Below are 7,255 nucleotides of genomic sequence, written 5' to 3' on the forward strand. Positions count from 1 at the left end.
GTCCATCTCAAGCGCCTGCTCCTCTGTGGGTTCCTCCCTTCCCCCTCCTCCCTCAGTCAGCTTCTCCTGATTATTAGTTCTTTTGGACACAAGTTCACATAGAATATGCACTGTATGGGCCTTTCAGAGCAGAATGACACAGGCCATGAGTACAGAGGCTTGATCTACTTCAAATAGAGACTCCTCCATTGGCCAACACTTGTTGAATTCCTATCTAACACTCAGCTCAGTGCGAGGTGCTGGAATGGAGATTAACAAGGTGTTAGGGACAACTTTAAGAAGACCAAGATCAGGTGGAGATCTGCTGCTCTGGGATTTGGCCTAAAAGAAGAGAGGAACTCCAAATACTAGAGGCTTACCCCTGAATTACCTGAATCTGTGTGCATCTTTCTTTCTCTGTAGTGATAGTTTGAGTGATGCACTAGTTCAGATAGGTTGTCAAATTTATTCCTATACATGCCAAGGAGCTTCTGCCACTTGGTGTGCTGAGAGGGCTTTGCAGGATGACAGGAAATCAGAGTTCTTATTTACCTTGAGGACTCCATGGATTTTCTAATGCAGTCGTAAGAGTCCACTTTTCTTTTCAAAGCAGTATATTTTTTAATTGGAAAGATTACATAAAACCCCAATATATAGACAAAAACATGAGCTGTTCTAGATAGTGTATACTGCAGGAGAGGCCAGAGAGGCCAGAGGTCTCAGACTCCTACCTTTTGGCCTGCCTTTTTACTATAGAATTTTGCCTTTTCATGGAATTCAGAGGTCATAATTTATAGTGTAGAATCCAAAGCAAAGAAAAACAAAACAAAAGGCTGCAAGAGCCAGGTGAGATGGTTACTAAGTGACCTCAGGTTGGCCGAACTCTTTTATGCCCAGCCCTGTATACATCTTATTTTATCCAGTCTTCCCACTCACCCTTTGAGGTAGGCTATGACAGCCCCATTTCACAGATAAAGGAACTGAACAAAAGGGAGACTCAGGATTTTATTCATTACTACCCTGCCTTTAATGCCAAGATTCAAACCCAGATCTTTCTGAGTTCAAAGCTAGAGTTTGGATCCCCATCTTATTTCCAACTCCCAAACTCTATTCCTCCTGGAATGGGCAGTGGTAAAACTACTCTCAAGAGCATAGAGGCATAGGATGTTTTTAAGATCAAAATTTTTCCTCTTGGTCGTTTTTGTCCCCAAGTAGGCCTTATCCGCACCAACTCTGAAGGCCAATGTCTTTGGTAAAGAGCAAGTCTGAGCCACACATACAGGGTATAAGTAAGACATGGGAGAAAAAAATAGAGTAAGACAAAGGCTCTAGGACTTGCCCAAGTTTACCAAATCAGCACTAAAAAAGACATTAGACTTCCAACCCCAAAACTTTATTCCTAAGTCCTATGTCCCCAGAACAAAAGCAAATATTTTGCCCAAACCAGAGCCTGGTGGCTTATACATGCCCCAGAGATGGAGCCCTTGAGAAGCCCTGGAAAACAGCCTCCCATTAGAGATGGTCGTCTGCAGACAATGCAGGAGGGGACTCAGAGCCCAACTCTGTACTGTTTCTTCTCTCCAGACGCACAGGTCTGCCAAGTGTGGAAGCTGCTCTCTAATGGGAGCCCTCAGAAATGGTACAAATTGAGGCCTCTAGTAATGCAATCACTTCTAATCAGTGTTTAATGAGGATACAAGCAGCCTCAGCTTACCCCTGTTTCAAAGAGGCAACTACACATAAACCTCAATTACTCAGACATTTAAAAATCAATTTCAAATAAAATGTCCAGGTGATGGAACTAAAGGGATTAGAAGGATCTGGATGTGTGCACTGGCTTGGCATGCCTTGTCAATGCAATTGAGGTAGGCAGCTCCTGTAATGTAATAAAGCTGGCCGGCTTTGTGCCCCCAGGGGTAGAAGGGGAACAGGTCTAATTTTCCATTTCCCCACAGAAACAGAGGAAGATTCCAATGACAGAAGGAAGAGGACACCTCTATACTTCTGCCCATTCAAGCTGTGTTCGGAATGTTGTCTTCATCTCATTTTATAGTTGTAAAGAGGAAAAGTAGCCTCAGGCTATACAACTCAAGGTCTCTGCCCCAACCTGGCCTCCACCTGTACCACCAAATCAGACACCTTTTTTATAGGTGATCATGATTTTTTTTTGCCAGTATATCTACTTATCATTCCCATCAACATGCTGGTAATTTAGGTCAATAAACTTTTATTGACTATGTACCATGTGTCAGGTGCTTTTCTGGGCAAGCAGGGGCACAAAGGTGAGGAAGTTATAGTCTCTACCTCAATTTACACAGTAGAGGAAGGATGAGGCCAACTCTCCACCTGATCTGGAAGTATGGTCCTGCAAAACCAAGTCACTTGTCTCTTTAGTCAAGTGCAATGTGCAACCAGAGAAACACTAATACGTAGGATAGTAGCGTCAGTAATAATCATCATAGCTAGCATTTAATGGACAAGTATTAAGTGCTAAGTATGGGCTAAATACTTCAATGGCATTTTTTTTTTTTTTTACCACCAAAACCACCCTATGAGTTGGGTATTGCTATTATCTCCATTTCCCCACGTTGTAGGTTAACGAAACTTATAGGGTTGTCATGTTAATTAAGGAGGTGCATACTGTAGTGGGCACCAATGGGGTTGGCTACCAGTGCCACTCGCCCTAAACCGAGAGTTGCCGCCCTCTCCATTCATGTTGCATTCAGTGGTATTCCCTGGAGTTGTGAAGGCACAGCTTTCAAAAATTTAAAACCATGACTCATACAAAATAGAATGAATACAAATAAAAATATTCAACTATTAATTAATGAAGGAAGCAGAAGGGTGGTAAAGCTGCTTCCAGGAAAAATTAGAGGAAGAAAATGTATATAGTCGGTCAAAGGGATATTAAAATAAATTTGCTAATTTAAAAAAAAAAGGGTTAATGTCTTACAGGGCAGTCAAGCTGTAGCTTTCTGGTTATCTTTTATCCCTTATAGAAACTGACCAGAAGATCTATAACTTCAGAACAGATGGGGTTTAATCAGATAGGAAATAGCCAATTCAAACACAAGCACATTCTCCTAGGTCAGGGGTCAGCAAACTCTTTATAGAGCCAGGTAGGAATACTTTCGGTTTTGCAGGTCACAGGATCTCTGCTGAAACTACTCAATTCTAACATTGTAACATGAAAATAACCTTAGATAATACATAAACAAATGGATATGGCTGTGTTCAAATAAAACTTTACTTAGAAAACATATGGCTGCCAGTCATAGTTTGTCGACTCCTGTCCTAGATAATTAAATATGAATTTGGGCGAGCCAGTTAATGCCCAAGGGAGATATTGAAGGGACATGCAGTTATCCTCTTGCTTTATCTCTAATTTTTTATTTATCTTTCTTAAGAGCACTAAAACGGGAATGGAGCCTCCTGGATTTGCCGATACAGTGTCTTGCCCACCTCTCATCTACACAGATACAGTGGAGCCTTCATGTTTATTCAGATGGACCACTTCCTCTCTCTGCCTAATCTTATTAGAATTGATGGGAACACCGCTGGCACCTGACCCAGTCTCCAAATTTACAATGGTGCTGATTCCTGCCTCAAGCCGGTTGCTGTCTTGAGTGGAAGAGGTATGACCTCTAGAGCTGAGTTTCTTCTGCCTCACTTGGAAGCGAGGCCTTTGAGGTCAGAAGGAACTCTAGTTCACCACTCACTGTGTCTCTGCACCTCTATTTCATTATCTATACTGTGAAGATAATAATGTACCTACTTCATGGGGCTGTTACATAGTTTAAATGTAGTACTGCACTGTGTGTAAAGCACCTGGCTTGGAGCAAAGTACGTGCACTGTAAATATTACTTCTCTTGTCTTTAGGATTCCTCCCTGGTTCTCATCTCTGGTGACTTCAATGCTAAGTGGCTTTAGCATTGACACAGGAATTATGCTGATAGCACAGCTCTGCCTTCCCTTTGCTTGGGTTCAATGCCCTTTCTCCTCCATGCTGCTGTTTTACTTCATTGTTGATGTCTAACCTTTGACTGTCATTCACATTACCTCTAATAACTTTGTGCTTTATGGGGGAGTAAATGTGCTATCTGCTCTATTTGCTTTTGTGAGCGAGAAAGAGTAGGTGAGTTTTAAGGACAAACACTGATTGAGCAGTCTTGTGGCTAGGGGCTTTACATAGGCCGTCTTTAATCCGAACAACCATCCATTTTTAGGGACACCATTATCCCTGTTTTATAGACGAGGAAACTGAGGCTCAGGGAGGCTTTAGTCGCTGGCCAAAGATTGTCCTGTTATGAGGGCTGGGATTCCAACCCAGGCCTGACCAACTCTAAAGATAATGAATGATTCCATCCATTATGAAGGAACAATTTAAAGTGCTCTTCATTTGGCTGAAATTTTGCCTCTTAGTTGCTTTTCTTTTTTTGGCAAAACTGATCCTCTGTGGCCCAAATGAGGAAAAAAACAACCATTTTCCAGTGCCTAAAATTAAACAAGAAGCTTTTAGGATGATGCGCTCAAACACTTCAGCAGCTTATATCCCATTTTGCATTCTTGAGCAAGTCAGTAGGCAATGTCTCCACTGTGGATTTCTCACTTCTCTGGAAGTGATTTTCTGTATTCTCACCAGGCTCCGCTCTGATCATGACAAGAATTCAGAAGCCAGAGTCACATAAAAGCATGATGCATAACCAGATCATTCCAGAAGGTTTATGTCCATGTCCATCAAAATGTGGCTTTACTCCTTGAACAGAATATGTCTGCATGTCTGCTCACAAGAAAAGCATATCCTATGACAGCTGGGACCAGCCACTGCCGTAACTTGAAGAAACAACAGGATAGGGAAAAGACGAGATGAACTTTCTGTAGATACTTATTTTTAGCTGCTGGGCATCATAATAGCCTACCTATTTTTAAGAAATATGGTAGGTTGAAGTCACTGCTCCTCTTCCCCCTATCCCTATTACAGATCTTGCTCCACATCCCAGTTCCATGGCAGGTATGTCATGTGACATACACATACACATGTAGCATAAACTGGCCAATCAGATTCTCCCACCAAGGATTTTGAATTTCAAGAATGTGATACATCTGTACAGCAGCAGTTAGCGATTAATCCTGATAGCTTTGCTGGAGTTTAAAGTCTATCAGCAGAGGGGCAAATATCCAGGAGTATCAAGGCTGGTGGCAGCAGTTCAAAAAGACTATTCCTGTCAAAGGATCTTGATGGTGCCCAACCTCCTTTGGTTTCTGCCCATTTTCTGAGCTTGGTTCTCCAGGATCTTATCACTATTCTGAGTTTTCCAATAGTTTTACAGGAAATTCTTGTTGCACTTAAGCTAGCCTGATTTGGTTCCCACAGTTGGCAACTGAGTACCCTGAATGATGTACTTCTCAATGTCCACCTGCAAGACCTGGGCCCCTGGGTGTATTACCATTCTCATTCAAAGGAGATTCCTTCAAAAGAGGCTGTCAGCATTTCCATTAAGTTGGAAGAAAAAGACAAAAAGCCTCAGAACTTTATATATATTTAGAACCTTGGCACCAAGCAGTTATTTTGGTCATCACTTTAATTTTGCTAATCTACTAATCCAAGGGAGGTGTGCATACAGGAGTCCAGACAAGGACTTTTCCTCCTGCCTGTCATCAATAATCTTGTATCAATGCCTAGCTTATTTCTTTCATAGGAATAGAAGATTTGAGAAACACATTGGGTCACAGTTCTGCTGCTATATTCATTAAATAAATAAGCTGAAACCCAGGTTCTTAGTGCTTGCTTTTGTTCCAGCCTGTCCTAGATGTCTTAGTTTCATCCTAGTCACAAAGTGATAAAGGAAACTGACATTTATTGGACATCTGCACCACTGAATTCATTCCTTAAATCTGCAATGGTGAGGTAGGTATACCCTTTTCTTAGTGGAGGAAAGAGGCTAATACAGATGAAAGAACTTGCTCAACCACGGTGCTGATAACTGTGCAGCCAGGATTAAAAGTAACTCCAAAATCCATGCAGTGTCCACTCTCCCAGTTTTGGGAAAACTGAGGCCTCTGTTGCTGATAAATTCAACTACAGATGAGACTATCCTGGCCAAAAGAAAGAATCTACTTTCGCCAAATAATGCATGGAATTATTTTAATTAAACTACATTTCATTTTAAAAGAATTATTTTAATGGTTATACAGAATGCCTAACACATAGTAGGTAGTAAAAAAATATTGAATTAGATTAAATGATTTCTGGCTTGTTAAGAGGGAAAATAACAATAATAGATGTAGAAATAAATAATCCAGACTTGTGTGTGGTATTTTCCACATTTTTCAGTCTGTTTTGTTGCTTGGCAAAAATAAAAGTCCAAATTCTTTCTGGGATGTTTCATAAGTGATAGATGAACTTGGCCTAATTGTTGATCCATAGAGAGCGATTCGAAATACCAATAGCCTCAGGGTTAAATTTCCCAACTTTTGTTGTGGAAATATTTAGTCAGCTAATAATCTCTCTCCTGCTGATGACTTTGGCAGGAACTGCACCCCTTGTTTTAAAGAAACACAAAAACAATCCTCAAGAAGGATTCATACCTGCCTGAAGCTCTGGAAGAGCTAGAATGACGATGATGTGGAATAACATGCAGGAGGGAACTTAAATTCCTTGCTAAATATAATTAAAGCAAAAAAAAAATTATAAAAAAGAACCCGTAAACACAAGAATGTGCATCCATGATATGAATAAATTAAGCAGAAAGAAAATTCATGTACAGAGACCCAAAGGACTGGTTAAAACATTTTATTAAACTTATTCTTTTTTGGAGTCTTGCTATGTTGCCCAAGCTGGCTTCAAATTCCCAGGTTCAAGCATTCCTTCCACCTCAATCTCCCATCTAGCTGGGATTATAGGTATGCAATGCCATAGCCAGCCTGGAAATTTTGAAAACGTGATCTCTGCCAGGTAGTGTCAAAATGGCCTAAAGAAACTTCTATTTGAGGTCAGCCCCATTTATCCATTCATCCATCCATCCATCCATCCTGAATACATACTGAACTTCCATTGAGGAGAACAGGAAGAGGTGAAGACCGGCTGTTCCCCTTGCGGAGCTCGATGGAAGTAACACAATTTATTCTTTGTATTTCTTTAGCTAATGTTTATTTAGTATTTACTATGCAACATGCACTATGCTTAAACAGCAGGAAAAAATCCCATTCAACTTTCACAACTACTCCATGAAAACACTGTTATCCCCATTTTCCTTCCAAGAAGCTAAGGTACAG

The 7,255-nt window shown here is 40.8% G+C and overlaps 1 long non-coding RNA gene across 1 annotated transcript; it reads left to right on the forward strand.

The window, feature by feature from the left end:
• The first annotated feature begins 825 nt into the window (after positions 1 to 825).
• On the forward strand, positions 826 to 2,218 carry LOC129136147 (uncharacterized). Its single transcript, XR_008537476.1, has 2 exons — positions 826 to 923; positions 1,935 to 2,218. It is a non-coding gene; the product is annotated as an uncharacterized LOC129136147 (long non-coding RNA).
• The last annotated feature ends 5,037 nt before the right edge of the window (positions 2,219 to 7,255 follow it).

The sequence above is a fragment of the Pan troglodytes genome, chromosome 8, assembly GCF_028858775.2.
Source record: "Pan troglodytes isolate AG18354 chromosome 8, NHGRI_mPanTro3-v2.0_pri, whole genome shotgun sequence".
Taxonomy (NCBI): domain Eukaryota; kingdom Metazoa; phylum Chordata; class Mammalia; order Primates; family Hominidae; genus Pan; species Pan troglodytes.